This window comes from Ursus maritimus, unplaced genomic scaffold (assembly GCF_017311325.1).
Source record: "Ursus maritimus isolate PB19 unplaced genomic scaffold, ASM1731132v1 scaffold_2, whole genome shotgun sequence".
Taxonomy (NCBI): Eukaryota; Metazoa; Chordata; class Mammalia; order Carnivora; family Ursidae; genus Ursus; species Ursus maritimus.
This window is the reverse complement of record NW_024424452.1, coordinates 41,286,995-41,314,944: the sequence shown is the minus strand read 5'-3', so window position 1 is coordinate 41,314,944 and position 27,950 is coordinate 41,286,995. Positions and strand designations below refer to the sequence as shown.

The window sequence follows — 27,950 nt, the reverse complement described above, 5'->3', positions numbered from 1 at the left end:
TCGTGGGGGGGGGGTGTTTCCGAGAACCCCTCCCGGGTGGGGTCTTTGCCCTTTCCTTCTCTCCCCGAGACGCGCCGGGGAGGCCCCGGGGGCGTCCACCCCGCACCGGCTTGCCTCCCTCCGGGTTGCCGGGATTTCCTGTTCCCTGCCAGGACGCTGCCGGGGGTTTCCCCCACGATTCGCTGCGTGCCCCCGGCTTTAGTCAGCGCCCTCGTTCCAGCCCTTTGCGAGCAGGGGGTCCCCGCGGCTCCCACGCAGAGGCTTGGGCTGTTGGGCGCGCCCTGCAGCTTGCAAAGGAGGGCGGTGGGGACCCCGTGGGGCTGCCGAGGCCTCCGCTGCGGTCCCTGCGGTCGTCCCGGGTGGCGCGAAAAGCCCGCGAGTCCCTCTTCCTGCGGAAGGACCCGCGAAACTCCCGCTTCTGGCTCGGCTGGGAGCGGGAAACGAGGCGCTCGAAGCTTCTGGGGCCCGGGGGCGATCCCTGGACCTCGACGCCGCCGGCCTTCGCGTTCTTCGCGTCCTTCCCACGCCCTTTTCGGTCTCTGTGGTGTCTGTGTCCTGTGCTCGGGGTCCCTTTCCGTCTTGGACTCCGTTTCTCTCTCCGCCCCCACCTCCACCCCTGTGCCCTCTCCCATCTCCACCCCTGTGCCCTCTCCCATCTCCACCCGCGGGCGGCCGGGGGCGGCGGCGGCGGCCGGGAGGCTGCGTGGAAGAGGCGGCGGCAGCAGCCAGGAGGCGGGGTTGGTTGTTATCTTTGGTTATCTAGCTGTATGAGTGGTGTGGAGTCTTCATAAAGCTAGATAACCGAAAGTAAAAATAACCCCATACACTGCGCAAAGGGCCCCGGGAAAGCTGGCCGCTTGAGCGGGCGGGGGAAGCCCACACGAGGGTCTGGGGGCGCGAGGACCCCTAGGCCGTGCCGGCTAGAGGAGATGCCGGTGGCCCGCGGGCCTCAAGACCGAACCCCAGCCTGGGTCCGCACAGGTAGGAGGCGCCGCCCCGGCTCACGTTAGCCAGGTGCTCCCGATGAGCTTGAGGGAGGCCAGATGCTCCCCATGAGCTTGGAGGAGGCGAGAAAAGGGCAGGGTGGTTCCTCCTCAGGACGGGGCTTTTCCGGGCAGAACGCGGAGTGGGCCACTGCGGGGGAAGTGCTCCGAGGCAGAGATCCGTTGGAAGCTAGTTGCAGGTTATTTGGGACAGTGCCTAGGGCTCCCGGTCCAGGCGTCTCCCGTGGGCGCTGATGAACAGCTTCCCGCAGGCTCTAAACAGCTCTTGCTGGGGAGGGAGGCTTTGGGGAGACCCCTCCCCAGACCTTCTCTGGAGGAGAAAAGGAAAGAGCAAAGACCCCACCAGGGGTTTTTGCTTTCCTCCGCTCCCTGAAGCCTTGTAGGTCTACCCAGCTGGGCTGGCAGCTGAGAATGGCAGAGTGGAGACAAGTAGGGGTAGACCTGGAGGCACCAGCTGGGTTCTGGGGCAGGGGCCTGCAAACTGTTTCTCAGCTCCCTTGTTCCATTTTCTTTACTCTTTCTGATCCAGGACCTGGGTCTGGGGTCCTGAAGAGCTTCTCATGCCAGCTTTGTCTTCACTGACCAAATGGGTTGAGTTGGGGTCTTTCAAGACACCGTCCCTTCCTATCCCATCCACACTCTCTGAGAAATCATCTCCAGGAGCAAATGGCCTCAAGGAGCTCAAACACAAAGGAATTTGTAGCTTAGCATTTATGCTGCCCAGAGAAAGCAAAGAATTAGATTAATCAGGGCCTTTCTTAAAAGAATCCATTTATCTGGCCTGACCTAAATATTTTAAGCAAAAGTGTTTCAGTGCAGTTGAGAGGAGGACAGGCCAGAGTCACTTGGTAGAATACAAGTAAACGTAGCAAAGCTCGAAGCAGCCCCACCGCATTTACCCCCTCTCCCCGTTCCGTCCCCCACCACCTGGCACCCAGAGTGTGGGGAGAAGAAGAGGGCAGGAAAACTGGGCAAAATGACCTTGTATAGACTCCGGTTCCCTGCGTAAATTTACAGTTTCCTTTTTTTTTTTTTTAAAGATTGTTATTTATTTGACACAGAGAGAGAGCAAGAGAGGAAACACAAGGAGGGGGGGGAGAAGCAGGCTTCCCGCAGAGCAGGGAGCCCAACAAGGGACTTCATCCCAGGACCCTGGGATCTGACCTGAGCGGAAAGCAGACGCTTAACGACTGAGCCACCCAGGCACCCTACATTTACAGTTTACTCCAGGAACCGATTTTTATAGCTAGGAGATTATGATTCAATTATATATTATGTGGGAGAAATATTGGGGAATCTAAACTAAAATACTCAGGCTTCAGAGAGCCTAGAGCACACACGTTTCCTCCCTTCAGAGGTTTGGAGGAAGGAGAGATTAGCCGCCTCTCACTTTTTTCAGCTGTTTGGAATTTGGTATTTTTGGAGGGAGGCAGTGGAGGCAGGATTAGGGAGAAAGGGAGCAGGTTTGGGCAAGGACTAAGAATCCCTAACACCACACCGTACCTCCTGGTAATAGCCTCTGTCTACATGCCTCTCTCTGATGCTCCGACACTGAGAGGTGGCTGCTATTAACCCCATTTTACAGACGAGGAACCACAGACCCCAGTGCGAAGCTAATGTCACTGAATAGTCTCAACCCCCAGGGCAGGACTAGAGAGAAGGTGGGGGTGAGGGATGAGTGAGAGGGAGGGAAGGGAGCATCAGGGGAAAGGGAAGGCCCAGGAGAGGTGAGAAGAGAGCCGCAGGCCTGGTTGTGATCCCAGCAGGAGAAGCACCAAGAAAGACAGGCTTTTTTTTCCTTTAAATATTTTATTTATTTGTCAGAAAGAGAGAGAGCATAGGCAGGGGGAGCAGGAGAGGGAGAAGCAGGCCTCCCACTGAGCAGGGGGGCCAATGTGGGGCTCGACCCCAGGACCCTGGGATCATGACCTGAGCCAAAGGCAGAGGCTTAACCCACTGAACCACCCAGGCGCCCCCCTCCCTTTTTTTTTTTTTTTTTTTTTTTAAAGTCTTCCTCCTGCAGCTGGCTGGAAGTGCATGTTTGGGAGCTGCCGAGACTCATCCACATAAGATTTAGAGCTTATATTTTAACCACGGTGGGTTTATATTGTTATCGTGGGGCCCCATGAGCACATCTGACCACTGGGTCTCTAAAGGAGACTAGAGGGCCGGAGGGAGCGGGTGGGTGGAGGGCTTACACCCTCCGGAACAAGCACCCCCTCCGGGGAGAGGAGGTGGAGGCCTGGAGGGACGTGCTGGGGGAGCGTGTGCTGCCTTCTGGGTACACGCGGCGTGCGCGTGGGTGTGTGGGCAGGGCTGTCAGGAGAATGATGGGAGACTGTGCTGGGAGCTGTCTGTGTCTGCTCATGAGGGAGACACTGAGTGACCTGGCATGACGCTGGGTGTGTGTGTGATCGATCCACGGTGGGCAGGAGGCTTGGCTGTCTGATCAGAGATGCCTGACTATGCATAAGTATAAATCCACTAAACAAACAGACACTCTGGGGTTTGGGAGGGTTTACCAAACGCAGACGTCACAGTGATATCACGGAGTCCTGCTGCCCGCCTCCCCCAACTTCTGTGCCACATGACACCCCTCCAGCTGAGCCCACTAGGAAAACTAATGGGATGGGGGTGCGAGGAGGCTGGCTCGAAAGGGGCTCACAACGGCCTCACCAGTTACCAGTTAGTGAATTTCTTGCTTGGTACCATCACACTTCGGTGTTCACGAGTTTTTAGTTTTATTCTTCAGATCTTGGGACATCCACCCATTCCTACTGGGAACCAGTTCTAAGTGGGTTTCTTCACTCATTTTCCTCCCTTGCCCTCATTCCAATGCCTTCCTATTGAATTCTGAGTCTAGGAATTTAAAGGCAATTTTCTCCTAAATTTCTAACTCAAGTTTTGATTATCACTCACACCCTCACCCTGGGTCAGATTTTCCACAACTCGGGGCATTGAAAGGTTTCCCCAGTCCTAAGCACCATCACCGTCAGCAAGCCTGGGGAGGGACTGAAATGGAAAGAGCACATGTGACTGGACCAAGGTCTGTGCTTGGGCTGTCACTTATCAACTGCAACATCTCTGAGCCTCAGCAGGATGTTACATAAGGAAGGGGAAGAATGTGTGCCCTTGGGATTGTTACATGGAGCAAACAAAGAATTCTATGTAAAAGATCTTGTAATATGTTACGATATCTATGGGCAAAGAGTCATTCTCCGGCTACAGTTTGGATCTGAAAGCATATGATTGATCTCAGAATGCAAAAAAGGACAGCTCTTTGATACGCTCATGACTGAGGACCTCAACACATTTAAACTTGAGGAAGTCTTCTTTTCCAGCTTTGCAGTGGAGGAGGGACTGCTGGGGACCTGGATAGGCAGTGTCTGAAGGCTGTGGGGAAAGGCCTGCTCAGGGAAGAGCCTGGAGTCCATGGGGCAGTAGGGCCATCGTGTTTTCTCTTCTTAACAGATGTTATCACCTATTGGTAGAATACTTATGATTGGTAAAGTGACTTATGTAGGTAGAGAAATATGGCATGGGTAGATGGTGATTCCAAGCTTATTCCATTAAGTTTATAGAATTACTAAAAACACAGTTTATATAGGTAAAAGACCCCTTAGGCAGTAGGTATAATTAACAAACCAAACGGAGACCTGCCTGTCAGCGTGCAGAGTTTTCTTCGGCACTGAGAGACTTCAAGAAGAAATGTTTTCTCTCTTCTTGCCTCCTGATCTCCCACCTCCCTGACTGCCAAATCAATTCCCCAGGTTAGTAACCCACCGGAGAAGCACAGCCCCCTCTACCTTTTTCTGGGTCTGGAAGTTCTGCTTGAAGTCTGCCCTTCTCAAGGTTTGGGAGCTGCAATATTCTGATGCTTATTTCTTCACCTCATTCCCACCCTAATGCTCTGGGCACAGATTGACCTTTCCACCTTCTTTCCTTTGCTATTGAGACCTCCGAGATCTCGGGGGGTTATGGCACGATCTCATCCAGAGGCAGGGTGTGCCAACTTCCCTAGGAGAAAAACCCATTTAGGTTAATGCTTTAACATCACTGGAGGGAAGGAGTAGACAAAACCATGAAAACATTTCTCAGAGCTTTGAGGAAAATGAGAAGCAGGATTATGAAAGGTAAATGTGTGTAGGTGCATATTTAGATAGGAGAGGGGTGAGAGGAAAGGGGAACCTTCCTTGCCACCCAAGCTCTCCCAAGGCTCCGAGTGACACCCCCCTCCTCCTGCCCTAATCCCCCCATTAAGGCTGCTCTGAGTTTGTTATGACAGCGGCTGAAGGCAGCTGAATTGCTGTTTGCCGTGTCTGCTAATTGGACTGAAGGGTAGGAATCTGGACACTGAAAGAGACCATTGTTGCTGTTTACCTTCTACAGCTGCCTCCCTGGGGACCTTCTGGGTGAAGGGGAGCAGCATGCCCTCAGGATCACTGCACCCATGCCCTGTCTCTGCACAAGAAACTGAGGTGGGGAGACAGTTCATCTCATTGCTGATGTCATTGAGATAGTTTGAGCTTCCACAGCACAGAAGAGACAAGCCCAACACCTGAGTCAGTCTCCTATCCAGATCAGGCCCGGGGCCACCAGGAGTTCCCAGGAGAGGGAAGTTAGATGCTTGTCCTTCTCTTCCCTATTGATTCCCCACTTCTTCGGGGCCCTAGCTTTGCCTCTTCCTCCAGCTGATCAGGCTTAACCTCTGTACTTTTTCTTAGGTGCTTTCTTCCAGACCAGTGATTCTCGACTTGGTTATGCACTTTAATCACCTGGGGAGCTTTAAAAAAAATACTGATGTTTGGGTCTAGTTCCAGACCAATGAAATCAGAGTATCTGGATGAGGCCTAGGTATCAGCATCATTTAAAAGTTCTCTGGGTATTTCTAATGTGCAGCTAGGGTTAAGAAGCACTGAGGCAGGCTTACTTCTCTGCCTGCGCGACAGACACACAGGCACGCATGCACCCAGGCACGCACCATGCCCTTTCCTGTCTTCCCTACCTCTCCTCTCCAGCTCTCCAAGTCTGTAATACTGTCAGGTGGGTGTGTATCTGCCCCTGTGTACCTCTCATCATTGTCACTAAATTCCTTGTGAGAACCATAGAATTTAGGGTGGAACTTAGAGGTCTCCACCCCGTCAACTACCTCAACCTGAGCTCTTTTCCAGGGGCAGGAACTGTGACCCTGTTTCCCTGCGGATTTCCAGATAGGATCCAGATGAAGACTGAGCTAACCTAGGACTCTTATGTCCTTAGGGATGGAGAGGTGTGGGGTTCAGAGTTGCACTGGCTCTTGGGCTCTCCCCCTGTCCCCCGGAAGTCGGATTTGCGATTTGGATATCTTCAGAGAGGAGACACTTTCTTCAGGGAGATCTGCCACTTTACTTACAAGTTTCCAAATGTTTCTGCTTCTTCTCTTCCTTCAGCTTCTCACCTGGGGCAGGAGGGTGCTCCAACACCCTCCCGCCCTCGTTCCCCCACGCGTGAGCCAGAGCCGCGCGTCCAGCACCACGGACAGCTCCCGGGCGGTGAGTAAGCAGAGGGGTGGGGGGGGCCTTCTATCTGTCTCTAGATCGCGTAATCTGTGGGAATTGTTTGCAGGCAGCTGTGGAGTCTCAGGAAGAGGAAAAGGCTGAGGGCAGTTGGCATTCCATCTTCAGGAAACTGTGTTTGTCCTCTTTGGGGAGTCTGAGTGAGGGGCTGCGGCCGCAGCAGGGAGGACGAGAGTTAGATTTCAGGAAGGATTGAACCGAAGCTCTTGTGAGATCAGGCGGAGCTAGAATGAGCCTCCGCCCTCTATCCCTCATTTTACAGATTCCCAGGAGTGGAAGAGTTATGTCCAAGGTCACTCCGCTGAGTAGTGGAGATGCCGAGCTGCAGCCTTCTAACTCCAGGCTGGCCTGCCCACCGTGTCTGATGTATCCTGTGGGGGCCTCCCTGCCTGGGAGGAGCAGGCCTAATGCTTGTAGAGAGGGTTCACAGGTTGTTCTTGCACAAAAAAGGCCAGAATGTATGTGTGGACATGTGAGGGGTCCACACAAGCCAGGAGGAGGTGGGACCAGCTTCTCTGTCTGTCCGCAGAGGTGTGGAGGGAAGGTCTCAGACAGAAGCTCAGGGGAAAGCATACCGAGCAGTAGCTGGCAAGCCCATGGGAGAAAAGGCAAGGGGGCAGCCATCTGCCAGGGCACAGAGGCCAGCGGATGGCCACGAGGAGTCTCCAGAGGCCAGCAAGAGTCACGCAAACTGGAACAGGGCCTGGGAAAGGCCCTTCTGTGTGCCCAGGCCTGCTTCTCCAACACCGGGAGCCCAGAAACAAAGGGGCCATTCTCTCTCGGATGTGATGCCGCCATCTCCGGCTGGCAGTGCCAGGTGGTGGGGGCATCAGGGGGTGTCAATCTATTATCCCCCCCAACTCTTAGGTCCTCTGGGGCTGGATGTTGGGGAGGTGGGTGTTCCATGCTACGTTGCCATGGCAACTGCCCCAACCCCCACCTTCCTAAGCACAAAGAGAGACAGCTTTCACCCCCACCCCCAGGAAGAACCTGGGTCTGGTTGGGAATCTTCCCTTGGGAATCCTCCTTTCTGATGCACAAGCCTCCGGCATGCATGAGCTTCACCCTCTTCTCAGCACTGGAGCCGAGCTGTCCAGGCAGAGGCTGGTGCATCCAGAGACTCTGGGAAGGTTGTGTGAGTGAGCAGGAGTCCCTTGTACTTAACCCTCTCTGCCCTCAAGCTCTCCTGTCCCTGACCTACAGCCCAGGCCACCCTGGGCCTTCTCAGCTCAAGTGACAGAGGCCTTGACCTTCTAGTCTTTCCCAGAAGTGAGGGACACCCTGCCACCCCCAGCTAGCCTCCAGGCTGTGGGAACAGGAGAAGAGGAGGGGGTCATTTCTGCCCCCCTCCATCTGCACCCTCCGCCATTACTCATTAGGCATTCTGCCCCCTCCTTCCGCTCGTTAAGCCTTATTTGCATACATTTGCATAATACAACTCATTTGCATTCCAGGAGGCTCATGGTTGGAGCCAGGAAAAAAGGGGAGGGGGTTGGAGAAGAGAGAAAAGGGGAGAGATTTTGTTTTCATCAAAGTGTGTGTGGGGGGGAGGTGGCAGGAAGAGGACAAAAATAAAAACTCACACTACTTTCTTTCTTCCCTTCTGCTGTCCCTCCCTGAGCTGGACTCAGATGCCAAAGAGAGATGCCAAGGGGCCGGCTTTTCTGTCCTTTTTTGTCTTGCTTCCTCCGGCCTTGGCTCCCCAGCCTGGCCCCCCACCTTGTTGGGCTCAGGCTTCAGAAAGAGAGAGACAGGGGTAGGAGGCAATGCTGTGGGAACGGAAGCAGAGGAGAGGGAGGCTGCCATCTTAGGCAGCTGGTGCCCCTAAGATGGCCACCTCTGACAGGTGGATGGACATGGCGGGGGGACGGGGTGAGGCCACAGGAAGCCCTTGGTGGCCGACCGGAACGTGGTCAAGTCTTCCTGCTTGTGGAATTGGGAAGAGAGGACGGGAGAGAGGGAAGGTGGGAGGGATGGGGCATGGCTGCCCCAGAGGAGTGGGAGCCTGGCATAGGAGCAGGGCTGGTAGAGAGGGCTCCCATTTCCTTCCAGACCCCTGGTGAGCGCCGGTGGTCAGAGGACCTGGCCGAGGATCTGATGTACAAATCCTGGAGGGGTCAGAACTGGGCATCTCAGCAGGAGGAAGGAGAGGGTAAGTGGTGGTAGGCAGGACCACCTGCCAGTTGGAGGATCTCTCTGGGGCCTTCAAGGGCTACTGTGTACTTGAGCTTCGAGTCTTCTCTGCCCAGCCCAGCAGTCTGGCTTCTATCTTCGAGACTCTGCTGAAGCTGCCCACCCACCCCCCACCCCCGATGGACATCCACAGCGCCTCCACTGGCCCACCCGTCCCTGGGGCCCCCTGCTCAGCGGGGCGACCCCTGCAGAGCATTTCCTACTGGCATCGTCCTGCCTGCTCCCGTGGCCTTTGGCTCTCCTGTTACACCCTTGCTTATGTGTTCTGGCTTCTGCTTATTCGGTCCTCAGCCCAGGTTGGCCAGGTCCCCATTCATGAGTGCTCCCCAGGGTTCTGCAGCCCTGCTAGTGTCTCACGTCAGCCTCAGCCATCGTGGGGCTCTAGACGCTTGCCCACTTCACTGGTTGTGGGCTCTCTGAACTCCAGATCCATCCCCTACCTACTCTCTGCGCTCCTGTCCTTAGCTCCTGAGGCAGAGGCTGGAGGGGTGCACCTGCACTGTGGACGCCCAGGCCCGAGCTGCAAGGAGAGCCGGGAGGGCTCCCATGCTTTCAGCTTCCATAGTGACGCATAAGCTGACCTCCCCCAAAACTTGCAAGGTGGCCGCTCCCCAGATGCTGTCCAGGGTCCAGACGTTCACTGGCTCAGCCCTGCTTCTGGCTTGGCCGGGCTCCTGCCACCCTGTCTCCACCAAACTCCTAGGCCCTCAGGTCCTGTCGGGAGCAGGCCCTCCCCCTCCACACCACTCACATCAGGACCATCTCCCCCCTTTGTAGCGCCCCTCCACCCACACCTTCCTTTCCTTCGCCCTGTCTCCATGTGCCAGGGGCCGTGCCAAAGATGAAGGTGGGATCCAGGCCTGCTCTGAGGAGCTAGCGGTCCCGCAGGGAGGGCAGACACCCAAGAATCACAGGACAGGGGGAATCACCTGGGCCGGGTGCTGCAGGGGTGCGGGGAAGGGCAGTTAGGGAGGGCCTCCTGGAGGGGCCAGAGGAGAGGTGGTAAGACAGAGGGGTGAAGGTGATAAAAGGTAAACAGAGTGTCATCAAGTCCAAGTTCTGAGGATGTGGGTGGTGGAGAGTGGATGCAGGGGATGGGACTGTCCATTAGGGGAACTTTGGGCCAGGAGGAGATGGGACATGGGCCCCACCAGGGAGGCTGGATGTGACGGGGCACTGGGGAGTTAGCTGACAGCCTCAGAGATGCTGGGAGCGGGATACGGATGTGGGGGCAGCACATGACCACTCCCGGGAAGGACCAGGACACTGCATCCGGCTGCCCACTCAGCCCAGGGCCCAGCTGGACGTTTCATAGGCTTCTGGTTAGTTCTGCAGATGAAGAAACATGTTTAAGGCCTGGGAGCCACCTGAGGAAGGGTCGCCGCCTCTCCCCCCAGCCTCACCCCACTGTCCGCTCGCATGCCCTCTTGCACATGGGTAGGCTTGTGGGAGCTCTCTGGGAGGAGAGGTGGAGAAGCCAGGGCTGGTGCCCAGCACTGGTGCCCCGGGGTCAGCAAGGAAGACGGGCAGCTGGGGACTGGAGTGAAGAGCAGAGAGGGCACTGGGTCCTGGAAAGTCCCTGGAAGAAGAGGTGAGGGACAGGGTGGGCAGTGGGGGTGGGCCAGGGCTCTGAGGGGATCCCTCCTGGACAATGGCTAAGGGAGGCTGGAGAGGCAGCCGAGGAGGTGAGGCACTGCTGCTGGCCACTGGGGTGGGGAGGGGAGTGGGGGTGCCGCACCTGCCCCTCCCCCAGGCCCAGCCTCTGCACAAAGGCTTCTCTGTGAGTGGCCATGGAAGTGGCTCTGTCAGGTGAGGGGGCTTAGCTCCCAGGGCCCACGGGGGGCGGGTAGAAGGGGGTTGGAGGAGGGGAGGGCTGAGGGGTAGCCTCCAGCTTTAATCAGACCCGGGAAGGAAATGGAGAAGCTGAGATCTGGCCAGGCTCTCATGGTGACAGGCTCAGGACAGGCTCCTCTCCATGATCCCATCAGGCCCCACAGGCCCCCTGCACCAAGGCCCTGCTGCTGGCCTTCTTCCCGCTGTAACTCCCCATCCTGCCAGGCCCCTCCAGCCCCCTTTCCCCAAGCCATAGCTCCCCTTCCGTGGTGCTTCCCAGCTCCTGCACAGGGCCTCCCCACCTCCCCCAGGGAGGGCTGCGTGGGGAGGGAGGAAAGAAGAGAGTCCCAAGTCTGCCTGAGACCCCCCAGGAGAAGTTTCTCTCCTTGCCTGGTCTTCGTGTCACTTACTGCTGACCAGTAGGGTGGACAGACCTTCCCACCACCCACGCGTCCCTGTGCACACCGTTCCTTCTAATTAATGTTTGGGTTTGAGGTGCTGACAGCAGGCAGGATGTCAGCTCAAGGCTTGCCCACAGATTTGGTAGAAGGGCTCCATCCATAGGACGGACAACAGAAGGAGGTTTCGGTTGTTGACCCTGGAATCGGACGGGCTGGTCAGGATGCAAACCCTGGCTTCCCTCTCTTACCAGCTAGGTGACCTTAGGCAAGTCACTTAATGTCTTCGGATCCTAACTTCCTTCCACGGTTGTCCTGAGGGATCAGATGGGTCCGTGTGAACGAGGGTGTTTTGTAAGGCCGTACGCAGATGTCCAGTGCTAATTCTAAAAGGGACATAGGGTTAGAAGGGCTGTTGCAGGTAGGTGGGAATGGTCAGGGAAGGCTTCCATGGCTCAGAAGCGAGGGCGTGATCGCTGGGGCAGAGGGTGAGGCACTGGGTGCGATCCGTGATGGAGACCTGTCTGAGAAGTGTGGCTGCAGCTCTCGTGGTCTCCGGCCACCGAACATCTTTCACACCTGGACGGTGGACTCCATGACCGTGGCTTCTTTTGTCCTTCCCGCTGGCCCCGTGTAAACACTGTCCAGCAGTCCTGGGGGTGCCGGGCTGAAGCTCCCCCACATCGCCCTAGCCCTGCGGCCCCACCCTAGGGCTCTCCGTGGGCACGCTCGCGGGACACTGGGGCCCTCGGTGGCGTCTACAGATGATGCCACCAAGCCCGCTGTGCGGACTCCCGCCCGTCCCCAATGTGACGCTCCTCAGCATTGTTGGGAGGGAGCTCCATTCACACTTCTCTAGATCCCTCAGCCCACCGGCCAGAGAGCCTCTGAGCAGCAGGGTCTTTTGTCTGTAAGCGGCCATTCCTTGTTGTACAAGCAAGAGCTGGGAGGGGGAGTGGTTTGGGCATCATCGCCCACAGATAGTGGTACAGCCCGTGGGCCTGCGGGGAAGGGCCAGGCTGAGGCTGGCATATGGAGGGAGAGCCCTGGGCACCGGGGCACGAGCCTCACCCGGCCAGGGCTACCTTCTGCCGGCTCTGTCCATCTGGCACCAGCTGGCTTTCCAGCGCTGCCCCCCCAATCAACCAGACTCCTTCTGCTGTGGTTGCCATAGCAATTGGCTGCCATCTTGTACTCCGGGCACTACCTCCTATCCGGATCTTCCCGTGGGGTTCCCGGAGGATGGGAGGTAGGTCTCCAGGGATTGATCCCTTCCTCCTGCCATCCCATGAAAATTAAGATTAACATGATTTTTTAAAAATAGCCAAGATGGAAGCCAACCGTATGTCAGGCTCTGTGCAGAATACTCCCTGTGTGTTACTTAATATGGCCGAGCAACCACTCACGTGATCAGCGCAAACGGTTCCCACCCAGTTTCTTATTTCTGTGACAGGCTTTTCCTCTTTCCAACCAGGAAATTCCATGATCCCACATTCCTTTCTCGGGAAGTCCTGGCCCGTGTCTAACCCTGGTCTGTACTGAAGCCCCGTTCTTCGGCCTGTGGCTTGACGTGCTACTTTGAGAGGTAAGGAGCAAACTGGCACGTGGCTACGGTCACTTCATTGGGCTTCCTGGACTCCAGCTGTTGGCACAGGGAAACAGACTTGGCCAGCTTGCTGACGTCCCAGTGCCCCTTCGAGACTTGGGGACCCAAGTCTAAGATCTGTTTAGAGGGGCGCCCAGCTGGCTCAGTCAGTAGAGTGTGGGACTCTCGATCTCAGGGTCATGAGTTCAAGCCCCATGTTGGGTGGGGAGCCTACTTATAATAATAATAAAGATAAAATCTTGTTTAGACAAGGGGACTCAGTGTCACGAAATGCTTTGAAATTCCCCTTCCTTGCCCCCATCCCTACCCAAAGAGAGAAGCAAGAGCCAGAGGCCACTGGAATGTGATGGTCTCCCAGGCCCTCAGTGTTGGCAGGGGGTGTGTGGGGGGGTGTCCCCTAGGAAGGCAGTCTCCCTGCTCCCGCCATTCAGGGAGGTTCTGACAGGGTCCCTGAGAGATGCTGAGATGGTGAGGACCCCCTCCCTTTGGAGCTCAAGCAGAAAGCAGAGAATGGTCACCTTGACCCAGAGGGGCATCCCGAAGGGACACTGAGCAGGGGCCAGCTTTGCTGGGGGAATCTTGAATGAGGGGCAGGTGGAGAGAGAAAGGAGGCCATTCTCCACTGAGGCAGGGTAGGCTGGCAGGGAGGGGCTGGGGATGATTTACGACATCATTGTTTCCCCGCCCCCCTTCCCAGCCCCCTGCTACTGGACGGTTGCTAGGAGATGCTGGCTATCTGTGTCTGGGCTGGGAGGGCGGAGCAGGCGGTCCGGCGGCTCCATCTGGACTCCTCCTCCCCCACGGGGTGGGGGGTGCTGCTCTGAGCTTCACCCACTACCCCTCCCCAGGCCTCGACACACACCTTCCCTTCCGTTGTCCCCCAAAGCCAGCCAGCCTGGGGCTCGTGGGGCTCCACAGGAATGCCAACAGTGAGCCATGGAGGGAGAGGGTGGGATGCAGACTCAGCTGGGGTGCTAAGGAGAGGCCGGCTCACCTCAGGGCCTCTGGGAGCTAGGGCAGGACAAGGGCCAAGGGAAGTCAGGGCCTCAAGGAACCTGGGTTTGAGGGAGATCTTATCTTTGGGTGTCCTTATCTTTGGGGAGCTACTAGTGTGAGAGGTGGGGCAGACGCCATCCCCACCCCTCCACAGTTCCCCCAGTCAAGGTTAGTGGCCTGTAAAGGCCAGGTCTGGGGTCATGGGGTGGAGAACTGAGGGCAGGGGGAAGGTGAGGCTGGACCGTCTGGTCTGAGCGGAGGTGGGCTGCGACGGGGCGTGACTCAGATCCCTCCTCTTCTGGAGAGTCTCTTCAGATTTTAAAGCCCTTGGAGAAGTCAGATGGGGTGCACTGTAGGGGCTCCCAACGCTGTTGGCCCCCCAGTCCTGTGGGCGTGAGAGGGGCGCCGTGCGCACGGTAGTGCCCCGGTACCAGAGTTCCGTGCAGCCCTTGCTGATCTTCGTTCCTAGGTTCCGCTTCGGTCTACGTCAGGAAGGAGGGAGCTTGCCTGGGCTGGGCACCCGCTTGCCCATGCGAGCCCCCTCTCAGCCACATTCTCCATCAGTCTTCCAACAGGCCTGGAAACTGGCTGGTACTGTCCCCCACTTTGCAAAGGGGCAATCGGGGCCCGACGAAGGACATGGGACTTGCCCAGAGTTGCGGGCTAGCGAGCTGGGCTGGGCTGGGCTTCAGATGGGGCCTGGTGGGTCCCCTGCACACGCTGCCTCCCTCCCCTGTGGCTTCCACAGGACAGGTTCCTAACAGGCTTTGGAGTGACTGAGGGGCAGGAGCAGATGGGCGGGGCCTCGCAGCACGTGCTCAGGGGCGAAGCCACAGGGATGCTAAACCGTCCCTGTGGGTGAAGACAGGACCGGGGATGAGGCTACAATTGCGGCAGAAGTCACCTGAATCCTCCCAGGTTGGTCCTTGGCCAAGGGCAGCACATTCCCCACCTTCAGCCAAGTCCCCTGGCCACTGCCTCAGCTCTCACCTGCTGCAGATCTGAGGTCCCCGTCCTGTCATGGCCCTGGGTAGAGCTCCTGGAAGAGATGCTTAGACTCAGCCCTTTGTCATGGGGCCTCCCGGCACCTTGCTTTTCTGGTGGAGGAGAGCCCCAAGGGCTGCTGCACGCTCTCGCTGGAATTCTGTCCTCTGCCTCCTGCCAAGGTCTCCATCCAAAGAGAAATTTCTTCACTCTTGACACTTCTTTTCAGACCAAAAAGAAGGACCTATTTCACCCAGTTGGCGTAGGCTCCCTCTGAGAAGCCCTCCTGGATTGACCCAGGGATGACGCTAAACTCTAGCAATTGACTGGCTGTTCCAGGAAGCCTCTGAGCAGGATGGAAGTGGCCAGGCCTGGCTCCAGCCTGGGCTGCCCATTCATCCAGAACCACTGGGGAGAGGACTTCTTTCCACCCATGCTCTGTGTCTGTAGCTGTCCACCTGGCCCATCCCGGTCCCTCCTCTGTCGTCTGAGCTGACAGTCCTCTGAGATGGAGGTCCCATCTCGTGTCTAATAAAGACTCCTGAACGTTGAACCAGTCCTGGTGGTCGTGATGTACCTGGGTGGCGTTGGGAGGGTAGGGCTCCGCCTGAGAGACCCTTGCTGTGGGGGCCACCGTTGCAGCAGAAGAGGGAAGCCTCACGAAGACACAACTCCCTCCTGTGGGGGTGGGGTGGGGACTGAAGACCTTGGCTCCTTCCACCTCTCCCAAGGCTCCTGGCAATGCCACCTGGGCTCTGGCCAGGCCCAACTCAGAGCAATGGGCAGATGCCCCCAGTTGAGGAGGTAACCCTGGAAGGACCAAGAGAGAGGGAGGGGCTGGGCTTGCTGCCCGGAGTGCCTGTGCGGGCGTCCCTGGGTGGCCTTCTGTCTCCTCCACAAAGGGACCCTTCTTCACAGATGTCCTCCTGCATTTGAACAGACCACAGAGAAAGAGCCCCCACTCCTGCTTCCTCTGTCCTTCCTCAGTAGACACAGACAGGGAGGAATATACTTAGCAGAAGGGATTCAGGTTAGACGGCAGGTAGGACTTCCCAACAAGACCCGGGTGGGAACCTGAGGGCAGGGGACCCGCGGTAAGAAGGAACTGGCACTGTGCTCTTGACCCCATTTCCCCCGTGACACATCTGTATCCAACGTGCTCCCCCGAAAGATAGTCCCCTCGCACTCTACAGAGCTCCTGCTGGAAAGTGTTGGAGTCCAGACTGCTAGCATCGTTTAAGATCTCTATCACCCTCTAAAAAGTTCTTCCTCTCATCTAGCCATAGCCCCCCCACAGAGCTATATTCTGAAACCTGGAATCTTTCTAAATAAAAAGCCTTAAGATGGGAAGCATGGTGCACTTCCAACAGCACAAAAGGCAAAGTATGTCTCCTTCCCACCCCGTCCCCAGCCACCCACCTCCTCTCCAAAAGGCAAGCCCCGGCCCTGTGTCCTCCCTGGGATACTCCGTATGCGTGTACGCACATGTGTCTACAAGCCCTCCTTCCATCTAAACACTGACCACAGCATTTTTAGGTCCCTAGACCAGGACTCCTAGCCTGAGGTCAAGACGAACCTCAGGGGACCCTGGCATCTGCTGAAATTGCACACAGAACGCTGGCTAGGCACTTGGACCCTATTTCCAGGAAAAAGGGACACATTAAAGCCACCTGGTCTAGGTCTGCTCTTCATTTTACAGAGGAAATGGACGCCAGAGAGAAAAAAGCTACAGCCAGGGCCCTCAGCATGGTGGACCCCGCTCCCCCAATGTAGCCAGGAGCCCCAGGGTCTCCTGCCAGGACAGCGTCCCAGAGGGAAGTGGCCACTCCGTTTGTACCTCTGTGTGGCTTATTTAAGAGCCCAGGACTTAGCCTGGGCTCCCCACGCCTGGCCAGTGCTTCTAAGGTCCCCAGCCCTCCTCTCAGAACCCTTCCTGCTGTCCAGCCTTGCAAGGACCCCGGCAGCCCCCCAGCCCTGGGTCGGCTCTGGGGTGGAGGGGTGAATGGAGACAGGGTCTGGGCCTGGGGTCAGCGTGAAGGAAGTTGCTGGGGATCTGCCCACCCACCAGCCAGAGCATCAGTCTTCACAACCTCCTTATCCTGTGGGTGTTGGGGGTCCGGGATAGGGGAGGCAGCCAGGGACTGGGGCGAGCCCTCTGCCCACACCGGCGGCCCCCTGGCCTGGAAAGGAGGCTGCCGGAGCAGGCGCTGGGACAGGATGGAGGAGCTGGGCAGGAAGGAAGGAAGGGCAGGGCACGGGCACAGCAGGTGCGAGAGGAGCTGCAGAGGGTGGGCTGCCTTTTGGAAGCAGAAAGACCCAGACCCAGACGGGGGCCGGAGGGGTAGGGGCCCTCCCTTGACAGGGATGCCAGCACTGGGCTGGGAGGGGCCGGGCGGGCCACTTCGGAATGTGCTCTCAGAGTCCCACTGAGCATATGCAGATGAGGCCTGTCTGTATGCAGATGAGACCGTCTGTATGCAGATGAGGAGAAAGGGCATTCTCTTCTCAGGGTTACCATAGAGCCCACCCCACCCCCTTCCCTCAGGGCCCCAGCTGCAGGGCAGCCTGGGAAGAGGCCAGGCTGGGGACAGGCAACCTGCCGCAAAAGGTTAGACTTCCGGAAGGACTTACCCAAGGAAAATGGGCCATTCTGGGAAAGGAGCTGGAGAAGAAACCGGGAATGTAGAGGGGCGGTGGGGCGAGCCAGGCAAAAAAGTTGGGGGCGGACTATGACAGAACACAGCCAGAGAGGAACAGGCAGGCCGACAGAAAGCTGGGAGCGAGGCAGCAAGAGAAAGAACTTGGACGCCAGGCCCCCTGGGTCCGCTCGACTCCTCAGATTGCCCTGTGGCCTTGCACAGACAGGGGCCCCCCCAGGCTGACGGACACGTGCAGGACCCCCTGTTTGCAAATGGCGGGGCCCTGGCCTGTCCATCTCCGGGCAGGCAGGCTCAGCTTCGAACCTTCCAACCCATTCCGGGCAGGCAGACACCACCCCCAAGCCCCGAACACCTCCTCCTGCCCTGAGGGAGGCTGAAAGGTGTTCAGGGTCAGGGCCTGGTCCTGGGCGAGGGGTGCTGGCTGGGAATTACTGGGAATTGGCAGAAGAGGGTGGGGTGGGCTGTTAGGAGCTGGAGAGAGGGCAGATATCAGGAGAGGGCATCTGGTTGAGGAAGGATGCCAGGGATAACGCAGTGGGGGAAACCGAGGCCAGGAGATTGGGAGGGTTGCCCTCCTCCCTCGGCAGATCCAAGTCCCAGCTGGGCCTGAACCCGGGACTCTGGGCCCCCAGCCCAGGGCCCCTTCCTGGGAGTGCAGAGGCCGGAAGTGAGGGTGTCTCTGAGAATAGCCTCTCCTCTTCCTCCGGTGGCCCCTGGCCCCCCACATCCAGTGGTGTAGCCAAGGCCTTTGTGGGGAAGCCGCGGGGAAGAGAGGCCCCTTGTTGGCCTGTTCATCTTGCTGAGGCTCCACCAACACCAGCCCCCGGCACCGGCTGGCCTCTCCTTCCTGGGGGTGCCAGCCGGCCCCCACCCGCTGCCACTGCCCACTCCCCAGCTCTGCCGTTTCCTGGAGCCGCAGGGCTTTGGCCCCGGTCCCGGCCGAAGGATGGCGGGGAGCCCCAGCCCCAGTGCCTCCCGCACCTCCCCTTTCACACGCTGGCAGCAGAGCCGTGGGAACGCCGGGCGGCAGCTGGGCACCGGTGCCCGGCTCTGCCCACCCCCAGCCCAGCCGACCTCAGAGAGGGGAGAGGGGCAGGCTGCCCCAAAAAAGCCCCTTCAGGACGGGGCCCTAGAAATCCTTAGCACTAATTATGAATCTGGGGACAAACAAGGCATTTGCAAGTCAATTAGTGACAGAACTTTCCCAGGAAAGAGCTTCGTCCAGGCTCAGCTTCAGACTGGGCCCCATGCTGGGTCATCTTGTCCCTCCTCCTGTCTCTGCCCTGCTCAAGGCTCAGGCACAGAGGCCAGCCCAATGTTCTGCCAGCCCCTCTGCAGCCGAGGGTGCCAGACCGCAGTGGGCGTGAGGCTGGGGGGCAAGGCCGTGCTCTGTGGAGGTCAGCCGGAGGTCACTGCAGGGCCGCCCCTGGGATGCAGCCGGTCAGGGTCCTGGGCTCCACCGGCAGCCGGAGCCCATGGCTCCTGTGTGGAATGCAGAGGAGACAGACGGCCTGGGCTGGGGGGGGGGGGGGCAGGGCCCAGCGGACAGGAAAGTCGACGTCATTGTGAAGGGGCCAGGGGGCGGCTCCCCTGAGCACAGAGCAGCCAGGGCAGGAGGCAGGCAGCCTGAGGGGGTTCAGCTACACCTATGGGGACTTCAGGTGGGCCAGCCCGCCGTCTGGGGCCAGGGAGACAGGGCGGGGTGTTGCTCCTCCCAGGCCTGGGAAAGGCACTCTCTGCCTGGAGGACCCCTTAATTGGGGGAAGTGGGGGGGGGGTGAAGGGGCTGTTGGGGCAAAAGCCCTAGAGCCAGCCTCGCTAGCCATCTGAGGGAGATTAAGGGATTACAATTAAAACGCGTTTGCAGACCGAGCAGGTGGGTTGGGGCTGGTGCTAACGATCTAATTGCCGCCTTACGCCAGCCCTGTAGCTGGGCTCTAATGAGCGGGGGTGGGAGAGGCGGAGTGCAGGGGCCAGGAGGGACGGGGCCTACACCCCAGCTCCAGGGGTCACACCGCAGAGGCTCCCCGCTGCCTTCCCTGAGGACCCAAGGTGAAGCAGCGTCACGGGGCCTTGGGGGCCTGAGAAGGGTTTTCCCGCCCAGAATGAGCAAAGGGTGCACTGAGGTCCCGACAGAGAGGAGCCGTGAAGACAGGGGATGGTTAGGGTGGACTCTGTGTCAAGCATTGTACGAAATACTGATAAACGTATATATTCCTCACAACCACAGTAAAGCCGCGTCCCCCTCAGGACGAGACTCCGGAGCTGGGGGTCCCACTGACCAGGGGCGGCTCCCTTCAGACCCGTCCTTTCTAGGAAGGGACAGAGGGGCAAACCCTCTCCAGACTCCGAGAGACCCCGGGCTGAGGGTCCCAAGTGTGCAGGCTGTAGCCCCCAAAGCTCTGCTAGGGGGGCCCAGCCTCCTCCCCTGACTTTCATGCACAGAGAAACCTGGACACAGAGAAGGTATCACACGGCTGAGCCCTTGCACACACTGTTCCACTTCCGGGAGAGCCAGCCCTTCCGTTTCTTTTTTTTTAAGACTTTATTTATTTGAGAAAGAGAGAGAGAGAGAGAGCACAGAGCACAAGCAGGGGGAGGGGCAGAGGGAGAGGGAGAAGCAGGCTTCCTGCTGAGCAGGGAGCCCGAAGAGGGATGGATCCCAGGACCCCAGGATCATGACCTGAGCTGAAGGCAGACGCTTAACAACTGAGCCACCCAGGAGCCCCCCGTCCGCTTCTTTTCTGCCCTTCTGAGAGGACTTCATCTCCCCTGCATCCCCGGGCTCCCCTCAGGGAAGGGTTATCTCCCGCTGAGAGGGTGTTACACACACTTGGGAAACACAGGGACGGTGTTTACTTCTAGAAACTGAAGGGCCTGACCCGGAGTAGCTCTGGGAGGGTCCAGAGCAACCAGGGATGTGTTTGTCTCTGGGACAGGACCTGGGGTGGAGACTGAGGCACGAGGGAACTCTGTGCTGTATAGTTTACCCTTTTGTGCCTCCAAAGTATAGTGAAGGAATTACTCAGAATCAATTAAATTTAAAATATTAATTATTGCATCTTTTTTAAAGGCTGGGGAAGGATAGTGTTTCACCCCAAAGGCCAGAGCATAAGCAAAGCCTGAGACGCCTCCTTCGGGATTCAAGAGTGGGATTTCAGTTCCTCTGTCTGCCTCTCCCTTCCTCCGGCCTCCGCCTACTCCCCTTCCCCCCCTTGTGCCTGGGCCTGGTCAGTGTGCCCCGTGCTCCGCCCAGGTCCCCCAGGGCCTTTCAGGACCAGCCCTAGAACAGCAGCACCCCTCTCTAGCCAGCTGGTGTTGAGGGCAGAGCCTGGATTCTCACTAGCTCCACGTGCACGGGCTGCCTGAGCTGGCACCGGCCCTGTGAGGGGAGAGTGGTGGCCTGGTGGCTCCCGTACGGCTGCTGAGGGCACGCTGCCTGCCCCCGTCCCTGCGGCCTGGCCGGCTTGGGCCCTGCCAGCCTGCCATGGGCCCACTTGCCCTCTCTGCACATCCACGTTCTGCCCAGGGCCCGGGCGCATCCCCACCCTTCCTCTCCCGGGGCAGCCGTGCTGAGGTTAAAGGTCTAGTTGGAGCCTTGGCGCTCTCGTCTGGAAAATGGGGCTACGAATGGTAGCTCTCTGCCAGAGCAGCGGGGGGTTGACGGCCATAATGGATGTAGAGTGCCTGGCACCGCACGGCCCGACGGGCTCCTAGCGGCGGCTGTCATTGCCGTTATTAAATGGGAGGGACCCTGCACGGTGCGCGAGCCTGTGGAGGGGACCCCTCATTACTGCTCGGGCCAGGAATAATGAGGCCTGTGGTAATAGCCCCTCACACTCCCAGGCCCACTGACAAAAGGCCCAACAAAGTGGGAAGTGAATGTGCATAATGGGACACTTGGGGGCTTCGCCCAGGCTGGGGGGCGCCAGGAAGGACCCTCCGGCTGTGGCTCCAGGTGCTCAAGGACCCCGCAGGCCAGAAACCCAAACCGACAGGCTGCCCTTTCTTTGCCTCAGCGGGGCCAAGAGCCTTCAGATGCAAACCCAGGTCATAATGGGGTGGGGGGGCCTGGCTGGTGCACCCAGACCCCAGCAGCTCGGGCCTTGTGCAGCCAGGGTGGGAGACTCACAAGAACCCAAAGGAATAAGTGAGATACATCCCGCATCAGCTGGTCACAAACAATCCAGAGAAAAATAGGGCAGGAAAAAGGGAGGGACAGGGAGGGCCGGGGTCAGGAGGTGAACCGCAATTTCGAATAAGGTGCTTAGGGAAGGCCAGATTTTGTTAAACTCTGTCTTGTGAAAAATTGTACGTAAACACGGAACTGCGCAGGCCCGTGCGAGGAGCCCCGGCTCTGGCCTCCTGCTCGGGCCGTGCCCCGTCTGCTGCCCCCACATCTCCCAGGTTAGGCTCAGAGGTGAGGTTTTGAAGCCAATCCCATACCTCTCCCTTCACGGAGGGCGTGTTTTGAGCCGAGACAGCAGGGCCGTGGGAGGCAGCCACGTGGCCACCGGGGAGATGGGCCTTCTGGACAGAGGGACAGCCTGAGCCAGGAGCCCTGGGCCTGGGATGTGAAGAGCGGCTCCAGTCTCAGCTTGGTCACTGGCTGGGTCACATTTCACGAGTCTCCTAACGGCTCAGATCCTCAGTTTTGCCGTTGGTGAAAGGGAGCTGGTTCCTTATCCCACAGGGAGTCTGGAGGCGTGGAGTGCATATCCCTGAGAGGGTGTCATTAAAGTGTGGTCACCAGCAGGCCCGGGGTCCGCTCTCAGGCATGTCTGCCCCAGAGACACTCAGTGGCTCAGTGCAGGTGAGACAAGGCCCCTGAGGCACCCAAGGGGGGAGTCCGGACGGAGGTGTGGGGGAGGTCTCCTGCATGAGGCTACCCCCAGCTAGCAGGCCACAGTGATGGGGAGGAAGCTGAACCCAGCTCGGCCACATTCGTGGTCCGCCCCTCACCCCCACCCCCCCACGGATGGGCCACAGGATCCCAGGCTGCTGGAGACAAGGGGAGCCTGGAGCCTGAATGGCCACTGTTCTCTGAAGAGGCTTGGTCCCCTTTAAAGACCCTTATCACCACCTCCACCTCCCTCCCAGGGTGATTATCACCCAGAGGGGCCTTTCCTAGGGGACATAAAGAGACCCTCAACTCCCATCCTTTAGGCAGGATAATGGGCCATTCACACTGAGGGGACCCCAGCCCCACACCTGGCCCTCTCAGTCAGCCCGACTCCACCGCCCCATTGTCCCAGTGGCAGGGGAGCCCCAGTCCCCAGCTGGAGCACTCCTGGCCCTTCCCCCACCTCTCCAGCCGCCTGGACTCAGGGCTTGATTTGGGGGAGGTGGGCCCGCCATTCATTCCACCCCCCTCGCTCAGAATTTCACTCCTCTCGAAAGCCCTTACACAGCGATGGGAAAATGGGAGGGAATAATTAGGAAAATCATTAGCGTCTCAAGGCCCATCTGAGAGGGATTAAGGGATTAAAAGCCTCCCAGCCAATCTCTCCTAGTTTAAGGTTGTTGTAGGGGTTTTGTTTTCAGGACTTTTTTCCCCTCTTTTCTTCTGAGTTGGGGCAGACTAAAGTCTTGGTGGACCCTTCCTTCAAAAGCTGTAGGAGAAAGTCAAGACATTGACGTCCGAGTGGCGAAGAATGGGGGGAAGCAGGTGTGTGGGGGAGGGTCTCTTCCCAAGCTCTCCTGGGCCTTCTTGGGCCACTTCTCAGGGCATGAGTGCCCAGGGAGGGGGTGCTGAGGCCAGGCCGGGCCTAGAGGGGCACCAGCCCTGCTGGCCAGGCCACCTTCCACCTGCCCTGAGTGCTGGCTGAGGGCTCAGCAGGCTCTCCTCCCCCTGACTGGGCCCGTCCTGTGCCGGTGGCTGAGGCTGGGGGTGGGGGCGGGGGGAGAGAATGAGGCAGGAAGACCTGGCTGTTCCTCTGCAGAGGGCCCGGTGGGTGCTGTCCTCGAGCCACCCACATTTCCATGTGGGGTGAACGGGTGAACAGCTCGTTACAACACCCTGTGAGAGGGGTCTACAGAGGAGGACGTCACCCGCTTTCACGGGGTCTCACTGTCTCACTGAGATGGTCCCCTAGCCACAGGAGGAGAAACTCAAATACTGTGCCACCTGGTATAAGGCAAACGGGGAGGCCGAGGGCCGTGGGCTGCTGGGGCGCAGAGGCCTCCGTGTACATGTTAGCTGTTAGAGTCTTTGTGCCTCCATCCCAAGCCACCTCCGAATGTTCTGGGGAAGAAGGGTGCTGGCATCACATGGCTCACACCGTTCCTTTCTCTCACGCACAGTGGCCTCCCCGGTTCCAGTCCCAGGGCTCCCTGGAGGGAAGGTTGCCCCTCCAACTTCTCTGGAAGGCCCAGCTAACCCCCTCCAAGCCTCCGTGCCCACGAACACCGCTCGAAGGGCCTCAGGCAGGGTCGCGGCAGTGACAGGAGCGGCCCGAGATGGAGCCAGCCCGCAGCCCGCCGAGCTGCGAGCCCTGGTGCGGGAGGTGGGCGCTGGCGGCGGTGGCCCGCCACGGCATCAGTAAGCGCGTTTATTGATGGTCTTAATTAGCAACTGCCAGCAAGAAGCCTGGTGCTAATTCCACCGATGATTGCGGCTCGCGGGGCGTGGACGGAAGGGTGGCCGCAGGGCGGGTGGCTGGCAGGCACCGCGAACCGCGCGGGGTCCGGCTCAGCGGAAGCCCGCCCGCGCGGCTGCAGAGCCAGGGAGAAGGGGGACCCTGCCCCCCGCCAGCTCCCACACCGGGGCTCCTTGGCCCCCCGTGGCGCAGCCTCCTCAGACAGTTGGGACAAAACGAAGCGTGAGGAAATGCGGGGAGGAGGGGAGACCTCTGTCTGCGTCTTCAGAGCCAGGGCCAGACAGCAGCCCGTGGGACTTCGGCGAGTCTATAAAAGCCTGAGTGAAATGAGCTAGAAGGGGATTGGGAACAAGCCCCCCAGTGTCCTGGAGCCACATTCCTTGCTCTGGGGAGACGGAGGACGTGGATGGTGTGAACAGGGAAGGAGGGGACACTGGGGGGGCAGCCGCTCCAGCTGAGGGCTCTCCTGCCAAGAAGAGCAGGGTGGGAAAAGCGAGTTTCAGAACCCAGGCGATGCCCAGGCACGACAAAGCCACTTCCTCTCTCAGCCTCCCAGCCAAGCGGGGCCTGCCTGGGGCCCCAAAGACCGGCCGAGCAGGCCCGGGGAGCCCCAAATTCCAAGCCGAGGGGAGAGGGCCGCTTCAGGGTGGGGAGCTCAGGTCACTCCTCTTCCGAGGACTGCCCAAAGCAAGAGTGCCATCTGCAAATGCCCTCATGGGAGGGAAGCTGTGCTCTGGGGTTCGGGCCGGTGGGGCTCTGGCCACGTGTGGAGATGTGCCTTCTTCCTGAGGTGGCGAGAGGAGTTTTCATGAGGCTGGGCAGCCCAGGTCAGAATGCTCTGGAGGGATTCTGGGTCGGACCGGAGACCCGGACAAGAGAGCAGCTGGGTGAGGAGCTGCCCACTTCCAAGGGTGGGGGCCAGGGAAGCAGCTAGACTTCTGTCTGCCCCCAGGCCTCCTGAAAGCCCTCAGCTCCCAGCCCTGGTCCCCTGACTCTGAGTCTCCTCCTATCTAATAGCATCCCAGATGCCAGCCCAGAACCCCCCCCCCAGGATGAGACTGCTGTGCACAGTGGGTCTGCACCCCCAGGGAAGCCGGGGGACAGAAGGGAAGAGCTGCATCAGAGAGGGAACGCTGGGCCAGCCCAGAGAGGAACAGGCCTAGGAGGCAGCGGTAGGACCCTCCGCCAGCACCTTCTTCCTCCCCCATCCAGCCCTCTCCCACCTTCCTGGCCCTGGAGGCCTGGGTTTCCCCGGGACAGCTCTCCTTTTGGTGTTGCCTTGACCGAGTCTGCCCTGAGAGCCTGAGGAGTCCCAGACGTATCACGGTTTCGAGGGCCCAGCACCAGCTCCAAAGGAGCTTCTCACCAGAGGGGCATCTGCCCTCAAACGTGAATCTTCATAGAGGTTCCGGAAAGGCAGACTCAGGCCCTGCACCTGGTCCAGCCTCAAGCCCGTGCGCTGGAGCTCAGCCTCCACGCGCCCAGGAGCAGGGCTCCAGGCTCCTCATCAGGGGGGACTGTGCTCCCAGCACAGAGCTCCCTCGCCTGCTGTCTGAGTATTTGAATAAGTACGCTCTACACCCCACGTGGGGTTTGAACTCAGGACCCCATGATTGAGAGTCTGAGTCAGCCAGGCGCCCCCATGGTCTGAGCATTTCAACCCAGGGTTTGATCAGTTCCATGCGTTAGCTGGACACAGGCCCCTGGGCTGGGGGTAGAGGGCACACGTCTTTCACTGGTGGGAGGGAACTGCGCCTCCGTCCCTGGAGAGGTTTCATTTGGTCCTGCCATGGTGAGCCTTTCTCCCAGGCCAGACAGGGCCCCTAACTGCGGCGGACAGCAGAAGGAGGCAGGAAGGGAGGCCTCCACTAGGCCTGGGGCTCACTGTCAGAGAGGACCCCTGGGGGTGTCTCTGTCCAGTAACCTGCTTTGGAGAAACCATGAGTGTTCTTCTCGGGGCTCTGGAAAGGAATCAGCTCCAGAAACACCTGTCCAAGTCCACTGGTCACCATGATGTGAGAAAATGGATGGAGATGGGGAGAGAGGCCAGGAAGGGAGAGCGGGAAGAACGGCACCCACGGGGCCAGGTGTAGCCCCCCAGGGAAAGAAAACCCCTGCAGGCCAAGCTAGTGAGCAGGGGAGGGATGCTGGGGGCCTGCCACAAAGACCCCCACGTCAAGCCTCTTTGGGGCAAGGAGCAGGTATGGAGGGGACAGGTTTGGGTCACCTCTGCCTTGGGCCGAGGCTGGCGATCAGACAGTGCTGTGGAGACAATGGCGCTCTGTCCCAGGGAGCTGGGACGACAGCTCATCCCTATGCAGTGGCTGCCGGCCCCTTTCAGGCGGTGGAAGCCGGCGGTGGAGGGGAATTCTCACAGGCCGGTGGCATTTGCATAGCGGGCTCGCCTGCCCAAGACATTGGCCCGCATTGTTCCCTCCGGCGGTGGTGGTGGCGGCGGCGCACGGGCCAGGGCGCGGGGCGGGCGGCAGGGCCAGACAAAGGGGCCGGGGTGCAGAGCGGGGAGGCGGCGGGTAGGGGTCCTGACGGTGGGAGAGAAATAACGGGGTGAGGCGGGGCACCCGCCGAGTCCGTCTGTCCCAGCACAGCCACGACCCCCACTTTGGACACCCACGCCGTGTCTAATTCCTCCCTGAGCCGGTGCCCCGCACCGTGATGTGAATCCCAATGGCGCAGCTCAGGCCTTTCCCAGGCTGCGCAGTTCAGGCCAGGTCCTCCAGAGGTCAGAGGAGCTGTGGGGGCCGGAGGCTCCGGCCACACAGGCCCCGAGGCACCGGGGAACCGTGCTGATGTCCCTGTGGCAAACCCCCTTGCCGCTGACACAGAGTTATGCGAAGCCAGCACAGTGGCCACTTCCAGAAACCCTTCCCTCAGTGCCCTGGCCCTGTGGGCTTCCACGCTGACCTCAGTGCGGCCTGTCTCCCCCACCAGTGGGGGCCTGGAGGAGAGCGAGGGCCCCGTGTCCTCGTCCATCATTGTCCCCAGAGCTCGGGAGCTGGGGCTGGACAGAGTTCATGAGTGGACAAGCATCTGATTGTCCTGCATTGAGAGTCATAATGGTGGTGATCAGAGGGGCTGTCCCTGAGGGGCAGAGGCCTCATTGTCCTAAAGGGGTGAGGAAAGAGCCCCCTTGGCCCCTGTCCCTGCCATCTCCTTGACCTGCTCATTGTCAGCCTGTTGACCCAGCCTGAATGGATGGGCCACCGTGCAGGGACCAGTGGTGCTGAGCCGGGCTGTTGGGAAGATGGAGGAGGGGTTCCCGAGACACGCCCGCTGAGCTCCCCGCCTGACAGCAGTGATGGGACCATTACCCCTGTTCCCCCATCACTCCCATCTCCCATCCCCCCCATCGCCCCATCCCCAAACCACAAGTGATGGCCTGCTTCATTACAGCGCCTGCTATGGGGTGCCCAGCAGCTTGCTGGCACTCAGGACCCAGTACGGGAGGGAGAGGAAGAAACGCAGTGACAAACCAGGAATCTGACTTGGGAAAGCTCAGCCCTGGACCAGGTCCCCTGAGCCAAGTTCGGCACTGTCTCCAGGCCATGGGAAGCTCCGTCGGGGTGAAGGAGCTTGGAACTATGTGTCCCAGGGCACTGTTGTGGCGTGGTCCCCGCCCTGCCTTTCCTTCCGCAGGGACCTCTGGGTGGGCCACCCCCCAGTTCCTCCTTTGGAAGCCGGCTGGCTAGTTTCCTTCCCCGAGAGAGGACTCAGTTGTCCCTTCCTCCCGGAAGCCCTCCTCCACCGAATGGGAGCAGTGGCCAGCCCGGGCTGGAGCAGGTCATGTTTTCAAGCCTGGAGGAGATGTGACAATGATCAAGAAGGAATCCGTGGGAAATGCTGGCAGCAGCGCCCAGAAATTCTGCCCAGACTGAGCCAGGGCACGAGGGGCTCGCCCTTTCGCTGAGCCTCTTTCCTGACAGGCTTTCAGGTCCCTTTGAGGACTGCTGGGGGGTTCCAGTTCAGTGGCTGGACCTGGCCAGCACAGGGCTGGGAGCTGATGCCCCACGGGGTGGAGAGGGGATGTGGCCTCGACTCTCCCCCAAGCCCCCTCCCTCCCCACAGGGGCTGACAGGACAGGGGACCCTACTGCCATCTGGTCAGT

At 59.2% G+C, this 27,950-nt stretch overlaps 1 long non-coding RNA gene and 1 other non-coding gene across 7 annotated transcripts in view; both read left to right on the top strand.

The window, feature by feature from the left end:
* LOC103668348 overlaps positions 1 to 15,122 on the top strand; it is a 17,359-nt gene extending 2,237 nt beyond the window's left edge. For 2 of the 6 annotated variants that reach the window (XR_005836217.1, XR_005836215.1), the window contains exons 2-5: positions 6,434 to 6,535; positions 8,612 to 8,711; positions 12,458 to 12,568; positions 14,055 to 15,122. This is a non-coding gene — a long non-coding RNA (uncharacterized LOC103668348). Of the gene's footprint in view, positions 1 to 834; positions 982 to 6,433; positions 6,536 to 8,611; positions 8,712 to 12,457; positions 12,569 to 14,054 lie in introns of those variants that run through there. The other 4 variants (XR_005836216.1, XR_005836214.1, XR_005836213.1 and 1 more) reach the window with 4 other exon arrangements.
* On the top strand, positions 12,721 to 12,793 carry TRNAE-CUC. The gene has a single exon. It is a non-coding gene; the product is annotated as a tRNA-Glu (tRNA).
* Positions 15,123 to 27,950: the final 12,828 nt, after the last annotated feature.